This window comes from Dasypus novemcinctus, chromosome 3 (genome assembly GCF_030445035.2).
Source record: "Dasypus novemcinctus isolate mDasNov1 chromosome 3, mDasNov1.1.hap2, whole genome shotgun sequence".
Lineage (NCBI taxonomy): Eukaryota > Metazoa > Chordata > Mammalia > Cingulata > Dasypodidae > Dasypus > Dasypus novemcinctus.
In genome coordinates, this window is record NC_080675.1 from 17,825,925 (window position 1) to 17,849,151 (window position 23,227).

The 23,227-nt window shown below is 43.0% G+C and overlaps 1 long non-coding RNA gene across 1 annotated transcript; it reads left to right on the forward strand.

The window, feature by feature from the left end:
- The first annotated feature begins 17,178 nt into the window (after positions 1-17,178).
- Positions 17,179-19,448, forward strand: LOC101413938 (uncharacterized). Its single transcript, XR_188873.3, has 3 exons — positions 17,179-17,372; positions 18,308-18,398; positions 19,091-19,448. It is a non-coding gene; the product is annotated as an uncharacterized lncRNA (long non-coding RNA).
- The last annotated feature ends 3,779 nt before the right edge of the window (positions 19,449-23,227 follow it).

The window sequence follows — 23,227 nt, forward strand, 5'->3', positions numbered from 1 at the left end:
TTTGATTAGATTAAATTCAGTTAGGGGATGTATTAGTCTACCAAAGGGGTGCTGATGCAAAGTACCAGAAATCTGTTGGCTTTTATAAAGGGTATTTATTTGGGGTAAAAGCTTACAGTCACAAGGCCCTAAAGAATCCAACTCATGCCTGCTTTCTCACCAAAGTCAGTTGCCACATGATGGTCACCAGTATCTGCCTGGTCTCCCAGGGTTTCCTATATCAGTCTCTGGCATAGGGCTCATTTCTTTCCAGGCCTTCTCAGCTGCTCAGCTGCTCTGTTCTCTTCAGCTGCAAAGTATCAGGCAAATGGCTCAACTCTCCCCAAGGTCCCAGGATCAAACATGACAGAGCTCTCTCTCTTCTAGTGTGTCTTCTTGAATGAGTGTCCGTTTATATCAACCCACCAAGGGGGTGGGAACTCAATCTGAGTCATGCCCTACTGACATGGTCGAACCAAAGCCCTAATCTGAACAGATAATTTAATTGAGACATGCCAGCTGAGTCTAAGGCATTCAAAGGGTATCACCCCCAGAGGAACAGATGAGTTTACAAACAAAATCTTTCTCTTTTTGGGATTCATAAATAATCTCAAACTGTCACAGGGGCCATTTGATTAGATTACTCCAGTAAGGCTTAGCCCAGGTGGGTCTTAAACCTCTTACTGGAATCCTTTATAAACTAGAATCGGTGATGCTGCAGAAACAGAGAGAAATCCGCAGAAACTAAGAGAAAAGACCCTGAGAGCCAGAAGCTGAAATCAATGGAACACAGAGGCTGAGAGGAAGCTACTAATGCCAGAAGATGAAAGAAATGAGGCCCAGAGGAGAGGGGAGAGGCAAGCAATGCCTGATGGCCCACAGCGACAGCTTGGGGAGACAGCATCTCCTGATGAACCATGATTTCATTCATAAGCTCATAAGCTAATAAATCCCCATTGTAAAAGCCAACCGATTTCTGGTAAGTTGCCTTGGCAGCCTTTAGCAAACTAAAACAATGGTGATAGATAAAATAAATTAAGCCATTGAAAAATGATATTAAGCTGTACAATGGACATGAAAAGATTTTTATTTGCATTCAGTGAAAAAAGCAGTTTAAAATCCAGCATTATCCAACACAGCAGCCACAAGCCATGTGAATGCTTGAAATGCAACTACTCTAAACTGCTATGTCCTGTAGGTGAAATCTTGATATGAAAAAAAGAATGTAAAACATCTCATTAAAAATTTTATATTTATTGTAAATTTAAAATCATAAGATTTTGGATATATTTGGTTAAAATATATTATGAAACTTAATTTCACTTGCTTCTTTTTATTCTTCTTAAATATGACTGCTAGAAAAACTTAAAATTCATATATGGCTCCCATTATAGTTTAGGCTTTGCAAGTTAAACAGTTTCTTTTATAACTATTCAGCTCTGCCATTGCAAAGCAAAAGTAGTCACAGACAACAAGTAAATGCATGGACATCACTATGTTCCAGTAAAACTTAATTTCCAAATTGGGTGGACAGCCAACAGGGGTCACAGTTTGCTGAATCCTGGTCTAAACCAGAGTTTTACCAGATCTCAATCCTGGATCTTTTGGCATTAGGGAATTCATAATTCTTTGTTTATCTTGTGCTTTGTAGGATGTCTAGCCGTATACCTGGCCTCTATCCACATGCTGCAGATAGCCAACAAGCAACCCATATATGAGTTACGATAACCCAAAATAACTCCATGTGTTACCTAATGTCCTCTGGGGGCAAAATCACCCTTACTGAGAACCATCATTCTAGCCTATATCACTCTGTTTCCCTGAAAACAATAGGGGTGTGTATATGTGTGTGTGTGTGTGTGTTTATTTTTACATAGAAAGAGATCTTGGTAGATACACATCAAGGTGGTTGGGATTTCAGGTTTGTTTGTTTTTTTCTCTTTATTTTTCTGTATTTTCTAAATTAAGTATATATGAGTTTTATGATAACAACTTTATTGAGAAATAATTCATATACCATACAGTTCATCCATTTAAAGTATATAATTCATTCAATGGTTTCCAGTATAGTCACAGAGTTGTGCATCTATCATCACACTCAATTTTAGAACATGTTCATCACTTCACCAAAAAAATGCCATTTACTCTCTGGCAATGTGGCAGTTTGATATTGTTTATGAATTCCAAAAATAGATATTGGATTATGTTTGTAAATTGGTTTGTTCCTCTGGACACATTAGATTATATTGGATTCAGAGGTTTAACCTTTTACTTGATTAAATAACAATTGAGGCTTTGATTGGGCCACATCAGTAGGGTTTTGAGTCCCCGCCCCCTTGGTGGGCTAGAACACACAGAGAAACCACACCTCAGAGAAGGGAGGAAGGAGTTTTAATACTGGAGCCCTGTGAAGTAAATACACAGAGAAGCAGAAAGCTTGATTAGACATGGCAGAGGCCCCGGAAGAGAGACGAGCAGTTTACCTGATAGTTTATGGTGGCCTAGTGGAGAGACAGAGCAGCGGCTGAGCCAGGAGAGAAATGAGCCCTGGGAGAGAGACAAGACTTATCCCAGCCTATAGCTGAGAGTGGAAGAAGCTGGGGCCATGGAGCCTTCAGAGCAAGACAAAGCCTGAGCTCTTGCCGACATCCGCAGCCATCTTGCTCCAACACGTGGCAATAGACTTTGATGAGGGAAGTAACTTATACTTTATGGTCCTGTAACTTTAAGCTTCTACCCCAAATAAATACCCTTTATAAAAGTCAACGGATTTCTGGTATTTTGCATCAGCACCCCTTTGGCTGACTAATATAGGCAGTCACCCCCATTTTCCCTGGCATAGGCAACCACTAATCTACTTTCTCTCTCTACAAATTAGCCTGTTTTTGATATTTCATACAAATGGACTCATGATATGTGGCTTCATTTACTTAGCATAATGCTTTCAAGTCTCATTGATGTTCAAGCATGTATCAGTACTTCATTCCTTCTATGGCTGAGTAATATTCCATGGTGTGGATATATCACATTTTATTTATCCATTCATCAGTTTAGACAATGGGGTTGTTTCTACTTTGGGACTATTATAAATAATGCTCTATGAGTATTCATGCAAAAATTTCTTTGTGTATATATGTTTTCACTTCTTTTGGGTATATGCCTTGAAGTGGAATTGCTGGATCATATGGTAACTTTATTTTAAAGTTGCTAAGGGGAGGAAGACTTGGCCCAGTGGTTTGGGCATCTGTCTACCACATGGGAGGTCCGTGGTTCAAACCCCAGGCCCCCTTTACCCGTGTGGAGCTGGCCCACGTGCAGTGCTGATGCGTGCAAGGAGTGCCCTGCCACGCAGGGGTGTCCCCCGCGTAGGGGAGCCCCACGCGCAAGGAGTGCGCACCATGGGGAGAGCCGCCCAGCGCGAAACAAAGTGCAGCCTGCCTAAGAATGGCGCTGCCCACACGGAAAGCTGACACAACAAGATGACACAACAACAACAAAAAAAACACAGATTCCCATGCCACTGACAACACCAGAAGCGGACGAAGAAGATGCAGCCAATAGATGCAGAGAACAGACAACCGGGGTAGGGGGGAAAGGGAGAGAAATAAATAAATAAATAAATCTTTTTTTAAAAAATTAAAGTTGATAAGGAACTGTAAGACTGTTTTCCAAAGTGACTCCACCATTTTATATCCCCACCAGCAATGTTCAAGCGCTCCAATTTCTTCCCATCCTTGCCAGCACTTGTTATTGTCAGTCTTTTTGGTAATAACCATCTTAGTGTATGTGAGGTGGTTTTGATTTTCAATCTCCTGATCATCAATGATGTTGGCCATCTTTCATGTTCTTATTGGATATTCATATATCTTCCTTGGAGAAATGTCTATTCACATCCTTTACCCATTTTTTACATTGCTTTTTAATTGTGTATAATAAGAAAAAAATGACAAAGATAAATATGATGACAGGTAGACATCCATGTGCACGAAAGAAAGGGTGGGAGGGAAGTGGAGTGAAACTTCATCCCAGAGGTCAGGTTCTCCCTTGGCCAGGCCCTGGAAGTGCCATCCAAGAAGGAATGTCACATGGCAGTGGCTTTGGCCAGGTGGGCAAGCCTCTTTAGGCTGGTAAACAGAACTCTGAGTTAGGGAGTTTGGAAAAACACATGCCTGCCACACTAAAGTGGGCAGGCATTTGCTGGAAGGGGTGTATTTGCCAAAAGGCAGTAGCATGGATTTTGATTCACACAGGCCACTTCCCCTGTGTGAGGCGTGCGGGGACCTCCAAGCTGGAGAGTGCAAGGGAGAGGAGGCAGGAAGGGCTGGACAAAAGCTGCAAACGAAGAATTAGAAAGCGGACTTCGTGTGGACACTTCTCACAAAGGCCCAAGGTAGTAACATTCTAGCAGCTAAAGATCAGTGCCAATTGCCTGATATTTAAAATTCAGTCATAATAGCAGGTCCCAGTTATGTTGTTGTGCAACCCAGCGCCGGGCAGTGTACCAAGGCCTGCCGTGATTGTCTCGGCCAATCTTCCCATAAGCCCTGAAAGGCGGGTACTGTTCTCAGGACGGTTTTACAGATGGAAAGACCGAGGCTCAGAGATAGCAAGTTTTTGCCTAAGTCGGGGAAGTGAATGAAGAAAACAATGTAACCCCTGCCCATTTGTTTCCCCCCATGAATTAGTGTTTGAGGGGTAAAAAAGATTTTGCTGACCTCATCCTAGGTGGAAAGTCATTAAGCCTGTCAAGTTCAGGTGTGGCTTAAGCAAATTAATGAGGTGGTGATAGTCTGGGCAGTGAGTGGTACTGGAGGCCTGTGGCTTGGCACCGGCATCTGGGTGGTGGGGCCATCCAGATAGGGCTCCTGCTTATGTCTGTAGATTGAAGGTGGCATCATGAAAGAGGAATGTTGGGAGGGAAACCGAGTCAGAAGTCCAGCTCTCTGGCATGCAGGCGTGGAACTACCAGTCAGCGACCCTGGAGCAGTGACTATGGTTATCGATCCACTGACTGCTCTGTCTGGGTACCAGGCATCAAAGAGAGCCAGCAGGTAGAGAGCACAGGTGACTCCAGGTGTCAAGGACAGGGGAAAGCAGGTGTGGCAGAGGCCACCAATAGCCTCGATATCTGTTCTTCCCTCTCTTGTTATTACTCCAGAGTTTTAGCTGGACACATGGTCACCGGACTCTGTGTAGCTACGTGAGGCCATGTCCTTCTTCCCCAACCCACCTTCCTCCTGATGGGAATGTAGAGGCTGGAACTCAGGCGGCCATCCAAGTCCATGAGGTGGAACCACTTTTGAGGATGGTGGAGCAAGAACACAGAAGGGGCTTGGGTCCCTGATGATTGCAAAACCACCAGTAGAGACAGCCTCTGATCTGCTCACTTCCAGACATGGTTTACTTGGGAGAAATACATTTCTATTTTGTTTTTTATTATTTAGAGATTTCTAGCATTCTGAATTAAGCCAAATTTAATTCTCATTGACAGGTCAGTAATGCTGGGTCCAAAACGTGGTTCCCCTTGCTGACCTCTTTTCTATAGCATAGATTCTATGCGAAGTAATTCTAGTCTGACTTATCAGGAGTGTAATGAAATGACTATACAGGAAGGGCAGCAAATGCATCCACCAATCTGAGGATTCCGTAACATGCTGTAATTGCTGCTGTTTCAGTTCAGTTTGCCCCATCTCCATACCACCCCCCACATACCCCACCAACCTCACCAGGGTCTCTTACAATAGAAGCAAAGCTGAATTTAGAAGTAGAATGCCCTTCTCCACAAGCAGATGTAGAGTCACAACCCTTAGCGCGATTTCACTTTCCTCCTGCCCCACTCCAGGACTCACGGACATGATCTGACCCTCACTCTGCTCCTCCGTTCCTGGCTCTGACTAAGCTTCATTCCTGTCCCCATCCTTTGTACCCTGGATCCTAGTCCCTCCTACCTCCCCCAGAACTCAGTTCTGTCCATCCTCCCCTCTCCTGCCTTTATCTTTTCTTCAAGTGTCTCCCACATTTACCACAACCCCCTCCCACTCCAATCCAGTATCCTTAAGCAACTGACCTTCGCTTGCTTGCTTGTTTCTGCTACAGTTCTGGGTATGAGACAAAAGTGTGGTTGTAGGTCAAGTTCTTTAGGAAACACTTCAAGAGAGAGATTTATTGGGAGGTGTCTTTGGTGACAGCACCTGTAAGAGAGTGAAGGAAGAAGGAATAGGCAGAAGTTAAACTTCAAAGCAGCTGTAAAGGAGGCCTCCACCCATCCCACAGGGAGCTCTAGAGAGGGGCAAGCTCTGCAGGTGTCCTGAATTAAAGCAAGGGGGCTGTGCCTTTGTACTCTGCATGGACCACTCCTTGGCTGCCTCCAGCCTTGAGTGAAGCAGCACCCTTAGGCTGAAGGCTACTTCTGAGCCATCAGTGAGTGCCTCCGTCTGGGCTGCCCAGTGGGACAGCCACTACGAGGGACTAAAGGACTGTGGCTGACTGTGGGAGCATTATTTGGCTGGGGTGGTTCAGGACAACTTCCAGGGTCTGGTGTTTAATCTCTCAGACCCAGAATCTGAATTTTCTTTGTATGCCCGTAGTGATTAGTTCCTCCATGACCAAGTCGCCCTAACAAAGTTCCGATAAGACTAACACATGGGCAAATGATTTATTGACAATGAGACTATCCCTTTACAGCGATTAAATGTTTGTGTTCTTTACCCCAAACACCGAATCAGTTTCAAAGCTGTGCAGGAAAAGATGGTAGCAGTGCAGAGACCAAGAAATCATTTGGTCCAAATTACAGCAGGAATTCGATGGATTCCAAGAAATAACTCTGTAAGAAGAAAATTTGAAGGGATTCCATGCAGTAGGTGGAATAAGTAAGAAACTGCAAGATGTTTGTGACATGGCAAAGATGCAATAATATTTCTTCCCTCAACGCACACAAAAGGGACATTTATAGGCAAAACTCAAAAAGGGTAGAAGAAAATCATGGTCCAAATGGAGACAAACTAAAATGAATCATGATTTTGAGTAACTGATGAAGTGTCATTAAAGAGAATCAATTTGGCCATGCTGCTAAGAACATTCTCCTGTGATCACCCAAGGCTTGTGACATTTGACCCAGAGGAAGACATGTAGTCCTATCACAACCCTTGGCTCTCCAAGGAACAGTGTCTACCTGCTCACAATAATTTAAATGCAATTTATAGGTTTTCAACACTTAGAATTAACCTGCTTGTAGAACAGGCAGAGAGGACTTAACACAGCTACAGAACAGAATGTAAAGTTATCAAGCAGAATGATGGGAGAGCAAAGATGAGGTTGACAGAAGTTGAAAGGAGAAGCTGATCTCTGCATCTCACACCTTGTGGAGTTAACTGCTACAGTCTAAAGTTCACAGAATGAGAAATAGAATTTTACATACATTATTTACATTCTAAAAGTAACCAGTAGGAGAACTGAAAATGATACTATACCTATCAAAATTTGGGAGGGTGAAGGGGAAGGCAGAATAAAGAAGCTTTTATCTTTTAATATTAATAGGTAGTGCTGAATATTGATCAATACGAAAGACGGGAGTAAGCCTTTTATTTTGTCTTATGGAGGTAACCAGAAAACAACAAAAACAAAAACAGTCATGTGACTGGCTTTGGAATGTGGTTGTAGGTGGAGGTGGTGTCGGGTAGAATATTCCTATGTAGAATTTTATGTTTTTATCCCATACATGTATTCCTTTGAAAAAATATGTACAATTTTGAAACTTACCAGCTGAAGCTTAATTATTTATTGGAAGGATTGTTGGCTATTACAGACACGGAATAACTTGGGACACAGTCTCTTATATCCTGGGAAAGCCTGGTGAAATCTTCCTCTCCACCAATGGAGAACACCCCTTTAGTATCCCCTAGTTTCAGGACCTGGCTCCACCAAACAGAACTGGGTCCACACAGACACATTGTAATTCGCTGAATCCTATTTCCTTTACTCACTTCTCTTGTGTCTGGACAACATGGATCGATGTGAGAGGAACCTGACTTCTACCAGAGTAACTGCTTCAACCCTTTGTTGCTCAAGATAGGAAATACCTGGAACAGTGGTTCTCAGCTGTGGCTGCACATTAGACTCCCTGGTGGAGCTTTAGAGCTATATGCTTGCCCAGGCCCCACCCCAGACCAATTAAATCTGTGGTTAGGGCCCAGGCATTCATATAAAAATATAAATATATTCCCCAGGTTCTTCTAATGTGCAGATGGGTTTGAGAATTACCGATCCAGTCATCCCACTGCTGTTCAGCAGAGTATTGAAGCAGGTCAGCTCACACTTCCATCATCATCCTCACAGTCCTTGGAATAGAGGTCATGCTCTGGTGGCCTCCATTTCCTCCATGCCCCTTCACTCCTCAACCCCCTGTGGTGTGGCTTCCCACTCCCACTTCCCTGGGAAACAGTTTCCACCATTATCCCTAATGAACTGCTAGTTGCTACGTGTCCACGGATTCTGTAGTGCTTGCTTACATTTCTTTTTCTCCGCACAGCATCTGACCTTCTATCTTTTTTTTTTGTCTTTATTTATTTATTTTTAATGTTACATTAAAAAAATATGAGGTTCCCATATACCCCCCACCCCCTCACCCCACTCCTCCCATAACAACCACCTCCTCCATCATCATGGGGCATTCATTGCACTTGGTGAATACATCTCTGAGCACCGCTGCACCTCATGGTCAATGGTCCACACCATAGCCCACGCTCTCCCCCAGTCCACCCAGTGGGCCATGGGAGGACATAGAATGTCCAATAACTGTCCCTGCAGTACCACCCAGGACAACTCCAAGTCCTGAAAATGCCCCCACATCCTATCTCTTCTTCCCACTCCCTACCCTCAGCAGCTACCATGGCCATTTTCTCCACATCAATGCTACATTTACTTCCATTACCAATCACAATGGTTCCAGAATAGAATATCAGTAAGTCCACTCTAATCCATACTCTATTCCTCCGTTCTGTGGGCCCTGGGATGGTTATGTCCACTCCACCTCTGTATCGAGAGGGTGCTGAGATTCCACTTGGATGATGGATGCAATTCTCCTGCTTGCAGTTGTAGGCACTCTTGGCTCCCTGGTGTGGTGGTTGACCTTCTTTACTTCCCTGTTAGCTGGCTGGGGTAAGTCCAATAAACCAGAGGGTAGGAGTTGCAAGTCTGTTGAGACTCAGGGCCTGGCTAACGCATGGACAGTCCAGAGATTCAGGTCCCCTGAGTATACACTAAACCCCAGTGCCAGCTTTCTCCCTTGTTTTTTTTTTTTTTTAAGATTTTTTTTTCTCTCCCTTTCCTGGCGCGCCGCCCCCCCCCAGTTGTCTGCTCTCTGTGTCTATTCACTGTGTGTTCTTCTGTGTCCGCTTATATTCTTGTCAGCAGCATCCAGAATCTGTGTCTCTTTTCATAGCATCATCTTGCTGCATCAGCTCTCCATGTGTGAGGCGCCACTCCCAGGCAGGCTGCACTTTTCTCACGCTGGGTGGCTCTAGGGCACACTCCTTACACATGGGGCTCTCCTACGTGGGGGACACCCCTGCATAGCAGGGCACTCCTTGTGTGCATCAGCACTGCACGTGAGCCAGCTCACCACATGGGTAAGGAGGCCCTGGGTTTGAATCTTGGACCTCCCATGTGGTAGGCAGATGCCCTATCTATTGGGCCAAATCTGCTTCCCATCTCCCTTGGTTTCTTTGATTCCCACTCTCTGATTCGCTTTCTCTCTGCCAAGTCACTCAGTCTCCTTCACGGAGTGCACTTCCCCTGCCTGCTTGGGACCTTCTTCTCCCCATGGTGCACATTCCCCCAGGGATCTCAAGCATTCTCTTGACTGGCATTACCTTCTTACTGCGCAAGGCTCCTCGATCTTCACCTCCAGCCCTGATCTCTCTCCTGAGCTCCAGGATGGGATATCCAATTGCCTACCGAACATTTCCCCTTTGACGTCTTATAGGTACTTCAGACAAAACTTGCCTCAAAATGGAACTCATCATCTGTTGCCCAAACCCCTTCCTTTCCCCTCCCCTGCTTTGTTGAATGGCCCTGGTTATGCAACCCCATCCAGGTACACATACCCAAACCCTAGGAATCCCTTAGACCTCCCTTTCCCTCCTCCAGTCAAAGTCCAATTAATTCTGTTTTCGGTAAGCCCCTTCTGCTTCATCTCCACTGCCCTTCAGTTCAGTCATCATCATGTCTTCTCCGGATGGTTACGACAATCTCCTACCAGTCTCCTTGCCTTGATCACGTCTCCTTTCAATACTCACTTTGGCGAGAATGATATTCCCAATGCACAATTATGACTGTGTCAATCTCCTGCTTAAAACCCTTCAACAGCTTCCCCGTGGTCTTCCGAATCCAAACTTAGAAAGTCGACAAGGCGTGTAATAATGCACTCCTCCCTGCCTCTCCGGTTTCAGCACCTGCTAGCACCAACAGATGCCCAGTCCGTCCCACCACGCTGAGCTCGGCGCGGTCCCCCAAACTGTAGGCCGGCTTCCGAGGTTTGGAATGCCCCCGGGGCTTTCTGCCTTACTCTTTCCTCCTTAAACTTCAAATTTTTGCTCAGATTTCACCATCTCCAGGGCTCCTTTTCTTCCTTGGAGTCTACCACAGAACCTGGAAAATAGTAGGCTCTCCAGAAACATGACCGAAAGAATGAGTACAGACTGTGGATTTTGGAGTGGGGTAGAGGGTTACTACATGAAGAATGTGAAAAAGATAATAATCTCTAAATTTCAAATACACTGACCTCAAAGGAAGGTTTTCAGGGTTACTCTGAAGACTGTGGGAATCCCCCAGACCCACCCCCCAGAGGGATCCCCACCTTAAACAAGACTTTCACGTCATCTATTTTATATGTTGCTTGTCTGAGAAAGGTCTAGTTTGAACAAAGTATTCTGTGGCTAAGAAGCATCTGAAAGCCATTGGTGTAAGTTATCCAGATAATTAAGGTTGGAGTATAATTTCTATGTGAATTACTTCCCCCAAAACTTCTTGTTTGAGCAGAAGAGCTCAGGGATGTTTTCCTCACTAGTGAATAAGTGACACAAAAGTGCTTTTATTTTCCTTTTCTAAAAATTATTACTTTGAATGATAATGCATGCATATGGTTAAAAAAAGTTAAAAGAGGGCGGCAGACTTGGCCCAGTGGTTAGGGCGTCCACCTACCACATGGGAGGTCCGCGGTTCAAACCCTGGGCCTCCTTGACCCGTGTGGAGCTGGCCTATGCACAGTGCTGATGCGCACAAGGAGTGCCCTGCCACACAGGGGTGTCCCCCGCATAGGGAGCCCCACGCGCAAGGAGTGCACCCATAAGGAGAGCCGCCCAGCGCGAAAGTAAGTGCAGCCTGCCCAGGAATGGCGCCACACACATGGAGAGCTGACACAAGATGATGCAACAAAAAAGAAACACAGATTCCCGTGCCACTGACAACAACAGAAGCGGACAAAGAGGAAGATGCAGCAAATAGACACAGAGAACAGACAACGGGGGTGGGGGGTGGGGGAAGGGGAGAGAAATAAATAAATCTTTTTTTAAAAAAAAGTTAAAAGAAAAAAGTATTCCGTGAAAAGCTAGCCTCCCTGCAACCACCACTGCCCCCATCCTCCAGAGGCAACACAATGGCTGGCCCTGGCAGGTGATTCCAGAAGTGTCTGTGCAGGGACCGCTGCTCAGGGGAGCAGGAGGCACTTTCCCTTGCCTGGGACAATAGAAGGACACACCCGCCCCCAAACTCCAGTGACATGGTTTAGCTGTTACAAACACAGAGTGGGCCCGGCAGACACCTGGCCCTGCTCTCCAATGACTGTCAGGAAGAAGGGCTTAACATCACTCTTCCAAGAGCAAAACCATTTTTGGCAGACAGTCTCTAGCATTTGCTTGGCACATATTCAAAAATCCATTTAGGTCTGCTTATTTACTTACCTAAAGGTACATTTTTCTACTAATACGTGTTGGGTGATTTATTAGGAAATTATACTACTTGAAATGAGACAGTTTGTGGGAGTTTTGCTGGGATTTTTTTTTTTAATTATTATACTGAGAATTTGATATTTCAATAAATAGTGTTGGGACAATTGACTGTCAAATTAAAAGAATAAAACTCCTATCTAACCCTATCACATAAATAAATTAAAGATGTACTAAAGACCTGAATGTGGAGAAAATACAATTATATAAGACAACACCTTTATGAATTTTAGAGAGAGAAGCTATTCTTTAAAAACACAAAAGAACAGAATGATTATACTTAATTAAAAACTTTAGTCAAAAAATCACAAAAACACCACAAACATGATTCAAAGACAAATGGCAGCCTGGGAGAAGATATTTGCAAATTCCTAGCAGAGTTTTGTTATAGAATGCATATAATTCCCACAAGTCAGGTAGAAAAGACATGCATCCCAAAGGAAAAAAAAAAAAAGAAATATGCAAAGGATAAAAACTAGGAATTTATAGAAGAGGAAATAAGAATGGCCAGTGAGTGTACGACATTGAACTTCATAAATAGAGAAATGTAGTTAAAACAACAATAAGGTATCGTTTTTGGCAATCATATTGGCACACAATTTTAAGTTTGAGAATATAAAATGTTGGCTAGCATGTGGACTGTTGGGAGTGTAAACTGATATACGCTCTTTAGAGAGCAGTTTGGCAGCATCCTGTGAATTTGAAAATGTGTATACCCTATAACAAAGCATTTTTTGTAAGCATTTACCCTTGAGATGCTCTCAAACAAGTGCACAGGGAATATGTGCAGAGATGTTTATTTGTGCTTAGTTTCAATCTAAATATACATTACTAGGGCAAAGGCGAAAAATACCGTGATATCTGCATTCTGTGGAATACTCTGCTATCCCTACAAAGAATGCACAAGATCCACATTTAGCAACATGTCTCAATCTCAGGAAACAATGTAGAAGAAGTACGATGCATAATGTGTTATCCTGTATGATACCACTTACGGATACGAAACACACCTACGCAAATAGCATATATATGTATATAAATATTTAAATGCTCTGGAAGGATCAATATAAACTCATTAGAGGTTTCCCCTGGGAAGTGTGGGGAGAGGAAAGGGCCTAGGAGTGTTGCTTAAACAGGGCTTTAACTGTAGCAGTAATGTTTTAGTTCTTTAAAAAGTATTGAAGGGGAAAGCGGCTGTGGCTCAATCAGTTGGGCTCCTGTCTACCATATGGGAGGCCCTGGGTTCACATCCCGGGGCCTCCTTGTGAAGGCAGGTTCTCCTGCACGCTGCTGAGTGCTGCCTGGCCTGCAGACGCCACAGAGAGCTGACTCAGCAAGGTGACACAACAAAAAAAGAGGAGACAAGCAAAAACACTGAAGAGCATGCAGCAAATGGACACAGAGAGCAAACAGCAAGCAAGCTGCAAGAGGGGAGGGGAAATAAAATAAATACAGACACAGAAGAATGCACAGTGAATGGATACAGAAGCAGAGAGCATGCAAAAAAAAAAAGACACAGTGGGGAGGGATATAAAAAAGTAAAATAAAAATAAGAAGTATTGAAGGCAAGCAGATGTGGCTCAGACCAGTTGGGCGCCTGCCTACCACATGGGAGGTCTCAGGTTCAGTCCCGGTGCCTCCTAAAAGAAGACAAGCTGACGCCATCCCCGCCACAACGAGTAGATGCCACAAGCCAGAAGACATCATAGTCCATGGGGAGAAGATGTGGCTCAGTCCATTGAGCACTCACCTCTCATGTTGGGGGGGGCGGTCCTGGGTTCAATTCCCAGTGCCTCCTGGAGAAGATGAGCAAACAATGAGCAGACAGATCAGAGAACCACCTAGGGGAGGACAGGACAAATAAAGAAAAATAAAGTAAATAAATCTTTTAAAAACAAATATTGGAAGCAAATAGGGTGAATGGGAACAGTTTTTAATTCTCAGTGGTAGAAGATGAGGGCTTGGTTATTATATTCTTTGTATCTTAAGTTTTTAAAGAACTTAAGGAAAAAAGATGACCAATGCATCTGCTTCTCTAGATACTTTCAATTTATTTTTGGATGAAGTCAAATCCTTTAGGATCCATGTAGTAGAGCTTCATTTCAGCCCTACATTGCTCTTCTCCCTGCACTTAGCATGGCATGGATGCTTTAGGAATCTGCCCTATGAACTCTCTTCTGTATTTGCAGTAGGAAAGGGGTCCACGAGCTTATCTACCAGCTCACACTATTTTCACCTCATGAGGACTAATCTATTCTGAAGATATTTTTATGAGCTGCCTAAAATCCTTTTAGAATGAGGAATAAATAAACACATGTACTATCCAATTCAATAAACATTTCTTTGCCAGTAGATAACAGACTCATGCCTTTAGAAGGAGGAAAACATATCTTCCTGAACTCCTACCATGTGCCAGACACACTGTTAGCAGTTTTAAATAATTGTCATTTGAATTCTAATTTTCACCACCTTATGAAGCAGGTTGTAAGGATCCATGAGTCTAAGTAACTCATTCAAGGCCATGTAGTAAATGACTAAGCCAGGCTAACTTCAAACCAAAATAGAATATTTTGAGGAAAAATATTGGAGAAGCTGTAGTATTTACAGTAATAAAGGAAAATGGAAGAGGGAAAGAGAATCTACTTCCATCCCATCTTCCAGTGCATCAGTACTGTGAGCTAAGTATTTTTAATCTGAATTTAGAAATAGGAGACTGAATCCTAGAAAAGTGCATGCACGCATACACACACACACAGATTTGCTCAAGATGACATAACGGATTTATGAATGAGGTATACGAGAATAAGAGGAAACCCAGTTCAAGGTCAAGACCTTACATGGAAAATGCATATGCCGGCCCTATTTCTCTTGCCTCACCATTCATGGTTAGGCTAGCTCTGTCCTCAACCTATGCTATCAACAAAGATGATGCTTTTAGGAAACTCTTACGATAGGGAAAGTTAGATGGCAGTCAAGAAAAAAAATAAAATGAGCCCTAAGCCATAGGTCTGTGGAGGGACAAATAAGGCAAAAGCTGCCCTTTTCATAATGCATAACTCCTTATGAACTAGTCTCCGTTTCATATGACTCAAGCTGGATCTTTCATTATCCTACTGTTAAAGTGTTCAAGCCCAGCTGAGAAAAGAGAAAATATTTCTCCACTATGTGAATGAAATCATGGGTTGAAAAAAAGCAACTTGTATTTCCTGCCCAAATATAACACTAGATAGACTTGAAAAGAGCAAGTATCAGCTCCAATTGGTGATTCTCTTAGTCATTAATTTCTAAAGTGGTCTATTTGTGGAGTGTGGGGAGCGGGGTCTTCCCCAAACCAAATGGAATGATTTTTTATTTTCCTGGAATACAAATCTTACAGGAAAACCCCTCTATTTGGCTCAACAATCAAGTGATCCAGTGGCTCTTTGTAGGAGATGAATGTCTTTCTTGCAGGGGGTCTGTATCTATTTTTGAGGTCATTCAGCAGAAAGGAACATCTCGCCCCACCACCTTGAAAAAATAAATCTCCACTTCAGATGTAACATGTGGCTTGGGACACTGTTGTTCTTCATTTTTATTGACTGTCTCTCTTGGCGCATATTGAGTCACACAGCTTTAATTATCACTTATATACAGATGATATTCAAATTTACACTTCATTTCCAGCCCTTTCAGATGATGTCACCCTTCGCCTTGCCCCAAATTTGGCTCACGTCTTGTCTTGGATGAGCCACAATTTTCTCTGATTGAATATGGATGAGACTGAGGCTTTGCAGTTTAGTTGTAAATAAACTCTAAATGCATTGGAGTTAATTTACCTCCTGATATCCTGCCCCTCTTGTTAAGAGCAAGGGTGTTCCGTGACTCTGAATTATTCTCTTCCATTCATCAGAGACTGCCTAAGTCAAGGGATTTATCTCTGCAAAATATCCAAAGATATCTGGCAGTTTTTATCATTGCCAGTTTTGGCCAGAATGCTGGTTATCTCACAGCTGAAATTCTGCCTCAAACGTTGGAAATGCCTCCAGTAAGCCTCCTGTTTACGGTCTACTAGGAATGTGGCTGCCCTTTGGCCTTGCTCTGGGTACACAATCCCAGGACTCATTTTCCTTCAGGCAGCTGTGCTAGTTTCTTGTGCACTGAATAAAATGTAATTTGTTGAGATTTTGGCCTGATTCTCTGCTTTCACATCAACTGACTTTTTGAAATGACTTAAAACGATGGCCTCCCTCTCTTTCAAGAGTTTCTTGCTGTTACTCTTTTATCGTTGTGTAGTTGGAGATGTACTATGCATTGCACCTCGATATTCCTAAAACTTGTCTCAAACAAAAATGTATATTGGAAAACATGAGTAGTATTTCATCATAAGCATTAGCTCATGCATTTCTCTAAGATCCTGGAGCATAATAAGCACTAAATAAATATTTATTGGAATAAAGATTGGGTAAATGATTTTGTAATCCTTTGACTTGTGTGGCTTTTGCTCCTGTAGTTATTTACAATATATTTTTTTATCTACCTCTAGGATTATTGTGTAACTGTTTGTGCAATTATTATCCCAGCTAGAACATATTGGAAATCTCCATTAATACAACTGAAGGGTATAAAATAGAATGTTCAGAGTTGTCAATTAGCTGATTTGTCTCATATTGCTTTTCTTCATTACCTCAGTCGCAGCTAACGATTCATTCAGCACATTTTAATTAAAAATAAACATATTCTGGGATGCTAAAAACTCTAGTGTCGGGTAGTGTAGTTAGACAGGGATGGCAAATATTTCTAGCGGTGACCATATGATATCTTCCATTTATCTCAGCAATAATCCTCCATATCTAATTATTGGGAGGATGGCAGCTGCCTTCGGCTAGGCTTTTCTTTCTTTATACAAGGAATTATTTTTCCAGCCCTTTACGCTGTAGAAAATCAGCTGCTGCTGAGGTCCTCTCCAAGGCTAAAATGCCAGCATCCACAGCCTTTCCCCCAGTTGTTTCATCTGTCCCTGCCCAAGTGGCTTCCGGCCCAAAGATGTTCCAAGGAAAAGGCTGGTGTTCTGACAAGGCCTCTTTCTCTGACTATATAAACACGGTGTATTACCGCTGCCTGCGCGCTCCGCGAGGTCACCCCGGAAATTCCCGGGGTGGGCGTGGCATTCGCCTGCGTGACGTCACCGCGACCCAGAGTCTGGATTTCAGCTTTGCAGGCTCGGCAGCATGATTTTATCAGGGTCAAGAGAGTAGCCCAGTCTCTTGCTAACGGAGGACACAGAGGAGAATGGCTTCACTGGAAAGGAGAAGAATATTCACTCCCATGCCTGGGCCCGCAATGGAGTCCGTAAGAGCAGGGACTCTGGTGTCGCACTGCCTCGGGTCAGATCCTGCTTGTGCCGCTCACCCTGTAAGTGGCATTACTGAATTTCACTGGGTGTGGCAGACAGACTTCCAGGTGGCCCCCGTGGTCCTGGCTCCTGGTGTAGTCCTTTGTGTAGTCCCCTCTCCTCCTTTTGAGCGTGCGCCGGGCCGCTGACTCGCTTTTGTGACTATGGGAAGGGGGCACAGGCGATGAGATGCACGGGATTGAGACGCCCTTCTTAGGAGAACCGCGCTCGTCTTTGCTGGCGAGTCTCCCCCATTCCCTCTCAGTCTCTAGCTTTGAAGAAGCCAGCTGCCATGAATCCTAGAACGGCAGGCAACAACTGGAGCGACCTTGCGCAAGTGGATCCTTCCAGAGTTGAGCTCTCATGAGAACCCAGCCCCTGGCCACCACCTTGCAGCTCACCTGTGTGTGGTTGTGAGAGCCTGAGCTGAGGACTCAGCTAAACCGGGCCTGGACTTCAGACCCTCAAACTGTGAGACAGGAAATGGGTGCTGTTTTAGGCTGGTAAATGTGTGGTAGTTTATTACTCAGCATAAAAAAAAAAAAAACAACAATACACCGAGGCTCAGTTTCCTCTTAAATAAAATGGAAATAAGAGCATCTATGTCACAGAGGTGATAAGTGCACGTATGTAAGGAATTTAGCGTGGGGCCTGGATAATGCTCAGTAAATGCCAGCTCTGATTGTGATGGCTAGTTAGTATCTTATCTTCCTGTAGTAAAATCCACATGGGAGGCCAAACTACAGCCAGTTTACTTAGGAACATGGAGCAAGTCTTTGGCTTTTGTGCTGCCTACTTATACATTGAAACCATTTCTTCCAAAAACCTTTCCTTGACCTCCTCAAACTGGGTTACGTCCCTCTTCATTCCCACCACACCGTAGACTTTTCTTACAGGGATACCTACCATTTTGGACTGTTACTCTTTGTTGACATATCTGTCTTCCTTTCTCCAGGAATCTGTGAGCATCTTGAATGGGGTCGCCTTTTCTTAACAACATTTGTGTTCTCAACTTGAACTCTAGCAGAGCGCCTGACACAAAGTAGGTAGGTGCCCAATAAGTGCTTCTTCAATGAACAAACATACACATAATGTGAGTGTGCATAATGAATATATAAATACGCACATAAAATCACCATGGCAAATTGTATTTTCCGAAATTGGCCACAACAATACTTTCCGTCCCACGTGTCCTTCCAGAAACTTGCACACCTCCAATAAGAGATGGCATCTATGTCCCTTCCCCTTGAAACTGTGCAAGTCTTTGTAATTTGCATTTTTGGGACTTGGAGTTGTCCTCAATGATATTTCAGGGACAGATGCAGGACATTATATATCCCGTCATAACCCACTGAATGGACTGGGAGAGAGTGTATACTACAAAAAAAACTATAATCCATGCTGTATAGCAGTGCTCCAAAATGTATTCATCAAATACAATGAATGTATCACACTAATGAAAAAAGTTGTCAATGTGGGATGAGCGGGGCGTGTCTGGAGTGGGGTATATGGCAACCTCTTATATTTTTTAATGTAACAATTTGTGTGATCTATATATCTTTGAAAAAAAGAAAAAGAGAAAAGAACGCAGATAAGTCACACTGCAGGATTTCACAGATAGGTTAGAAAAAGTGAAACAGTCTTTACCCGATTTGCTCTCGTTCTCGCTCTCACTCTCACTCTTTGGTTCTCTGACTCTTGATACATGTGCCTGTGGGGCCCTAAACCTCCCTCTAAGAAGTCCTGCTATACTGAAGCCACTGTACTGGAATGACCTGATAGACAGTCCATATGGCAATGGAGAGAAATGCCCAAGGAGCTGCCGCTCTGCCACCTCCCAGCTGTTTGGGTCTTCCTAATCCCGTCCCCAGACATGTGTGTGAAGAAGAGGCCTTCCAGATGATTCCAGATCCACTCTCATGCTGACTGCCACCATATAAAGACTCCAAGTGAGAAGCACCCAGCTGAACCCAGTTAATCCTAGTAGTACGGGATACTACTAACAAATGGTTATTGTTTTGTGACACTGGTTTTTTTTAACAAATCAATTTTATTGATACATATTAATAAAGCATAAATCCATCCAAAGTGTGCAATCAGTGGTGTTTGGTATAATCACATAGTTGTGCATTCATTACTTGAACCATTATTAGAGCATTTTGATTATTCTAATAATAATAATAAACAAAATTCATCACCTCTCAAACTCTCTATGCTTGCCCTGCTATACATAGCTGTTATTCTGTTTCTGTCTCTCTAGTTTGTGTTGATACTTTGTAAAAACAATTATATATATGTAATATTTCCCATATTCATATTTCACATGAAGTTTCACTATGTTATACTGTTATACAGTCCCATGTTACATTTTTTAGCTTTCCTTATAGTAATATACATGTCCTTAGACTTTCCCCTTCAACCACTGTCATATTCATATCATGGGTATGTGACTCTGCTAGTCACAAACACCATGATATACTCTCACCATTTCCACTCATTTCCAAAGACTTACAAACAACCTTTTTACCAATTCAGCACAGATTCTCTCAGCTTTCCACTGTCTACCTTCATTCTATGTTCTGCTGGCCCATTTTCTAATTATTAACCTCATGAGTTTACACAATATATTTAGTTCATAATAGTGCAGTCATACAGATTTTATCCTTTTGTGCCTGGCTTGCTTCACTCAGTATAATGTCCTCAAGATTCATCCATGTTGTCATATGCTTCATGACTTCATTTCTTCTCACAGCTGCATAATGTTCCATAATATGTATACAGACATCACAATTTGTTTATCCATTCACTGGTTGATGGACACCTGGCATGTTCCATCTTTTGGCAATCCTGAATAATGCCGCTATGAATATCAGTGTGCAGATGTCTATTCATGTCACTGCTCTCAGTTCTTCTTGGGATATACCCAGAAGTGGTATTGCCAGGTCATACGGCAAATCTATATTCAACTTCTTTAGGAATTGCCAAACAGTCCTCCACAGTGGCTGTACCATTCTACTTTCCCACCAAGGTGAGTAAGCATTCCTATCTCCCCATATCCTTTCCAACACTTGTAGTTATCTGACTTTTAGTAGTGACCATTCTAATATGTGTGGAATGATAGCTCATTGTAGCTTTGATTTGCATTTCCCTAATTGCTAGTGACGTTGAACATTTTTTCATGTGTTTTTTCACTATTTGTATTTCTTTTTTGGATAAATGTCTGTTCAAGTCTTTTGCCCATTTTTTTTTTTAAAGATTTATTTTTTATTTATTTCTCTCCCCTCCCCCCGCCCCAGTTGCCTGCTCTCTATGTCCATTCACTGTGTGTTCTTCTGTGACCACTTGTATTCTTGTCAGTGGTATTGGGAATCTGTGTCTCTTTTCATTGCATTATCTTGCTGCGTCAGCTCTCCGTGTGTGCAATGTGTGTAGTGCCACTCCTGGGCAGGCTGCATTTTTTTTGTGCAGTCAGCTCTCCTTGCAGGGCCCCTCCATGCATGTGGGGCTCCCCTACAAGGGGGATACCCCTGCGTGGCATGGCACTCCTTGTGTGCATCAGCACTGTGCATACACCAGCTCACCACATGAGTTCCATGTAGGCAGATGCTCTATCAGTTGAGCCAAATCCGCTTCCCATCTTTTGCCCATTTTTTAAATTGGGTAGTGTGTCTTTTTATTGTTGAGTTGTAGTAGCTCTTTATTTATTTATTTATTTATTTATTTTTTGTTTCTCTCCCCTTCCCACCCCCATCAGTTGTCTGCTTTCTGTGTCCACTCGCTGTGTATTCCTTTGTGACCACTTCTGTCCTTATCAGTGGCACCTGGAATCTGTGTCTCTTTTTGCTGCGTCATCTTGTTGTGTCAGCTCTCCATGTATGGAGCGCCATTCTTGGGCAGGCTGTACTTTCATGCTGGGCGGCTCTCCTTACAGGGCGCACTCCTTGAGCGTGGGGCTCCCCTACATGGGGGACACCCCTGCGTGGCAGGGCACTCCTTGCGCGCATCAGCACTGCACATGGGCCAACTCCACACGGGTCAAGGAGGCCCAGGGTTTGAACCGCGGACCTCCCATGTGTTAGGCGGACACCCTATCCATTGGGCCAAGTCTGCTTCCCAGTATCTCTTTATATATCATCGATATTAAGCCCTTATCAGATATGTGATTTCCAAATATTTTCTCCTATTGAGTCAGCTTCCTTTTCACCCTTGTGACAGAGCCTTTTGAGGTGCAAACATGTTTAATTTTGAGGAGCTCCCATTTATCTATGTTTTCTTTTGCTGTTCAGGCTTTGAGTATAAGATTTAAGAAACTACCGCCAATCACAAGATCTTGAAGATATTTTCCTACATTTTCTCCTATGAGTTGTATGGTTGTTGCTTTTGTATGTCAGTGTTTTGAAGTCACTTGTTATAGAGCAATGGAGAAGTTGAAAATAGACACATACTCAAATGCACATTTGCATGCTTATTTATTCATACATACGTGTATTCTGTTTTACACACATAGTTACATGGGCTTGGTAACTATTGGCATCAATGCTATTGTCACATTTACCCTTTATATAGTATACCACTACATACTTACCATCTCTGGGATCAGCCCACATGGTGTGGATTATTTGCAAATCATAGATCCACGATGTACAGTCACTTGTAATTTTGCTGAGCCATAAATTGGAGTTACAGGATCATGGATGGGAGCAGTCTCAAAACTAGCGGGTGATCCCAGCTGATAACCCTCACAGTGGGGCTTTCTTATTCTCTTCTTGCAGTTCCTTATGCAGTATATTGTATGATGTGATTTTTTTTGAGAAACTTTGTTCCCTTGTTAAAAAAAAAAAAAAAGCTCTGAAATATATCAGCTGACTTCTAGTCCTAGGGATAGAAATGAAGGGAAAACAAAGAGGTTTGAAAAAGAGAGATTCCCAACCCAGTAGTAGAAATTTCAAAAAATGGAATGCCAAATGTGATGGTGGCTTGACTTTGTGATTTGAAAATATCTGGAGGATGCAATCCCCAAAGAAGGAAGCATAATTCAATAAGCCATTTTGTTGAAAACATGTAGCTCATAAAGCCATTAGAACCTCAAGGCCCCATTTGATTTTTTCAGTTAAATTATACTGCATTTTGGGAGAAAATGATATGTTATCGTTATATTCACTAGTTTGTGAAATAATTGAAGGTGCAGAAACATACGCCTCTCAAATGTCAACAGAGTATAGTCCTTAACCTCTATACATGAGCTGCTCAGCTAGGCTTGCGGGGCATTGAGAAATAGGGGAATCATTGTCCTCGCCCTTGAGATGTAGACTAGTTTATTTACTTGGTGGCTGTGCAGGGAAAAGGATAAATAAGCAACAAATAAATGACAAGTCCAATACTATCATGCCTCAGTATGATTCGTGGATGTAGAGATTAAGGGCCATTGGTTCAGAGGAGAGAGAAAGAGACCTCTCACAGAATAAAATCTCAGTTCTTTGACAAATCTGGCCCCAACCTCACTTGCAACCTTACCTATATTAAAAACTCCCATATCAAACAGCCCTTCCAGTAAATCTAGTTTATTCGTTCAGAAATACACCTGCCGCTCAATTTACACCCCCTTCAATTTAAGGAATCTGAAATAAAATGAAAGAGAAATTAGCAACTTTATATACATACACACACAATAATTTCAGAACAATGCCATTTAAATGGCCTGCCTTTTTTTTTTTTAACAACAACTTCCTTTTGGTAATGAGCACAAGAACATACCATACACGATCTACGTTCTTTTCCCCTCTGGCTGGCTGGAGAGGAGTCACGTGTTGAAGATGGCAACACTCCTGGCCGTCTGGGACCATGAATAAGCATGTGTGGGAAGGTCACCCAGCAA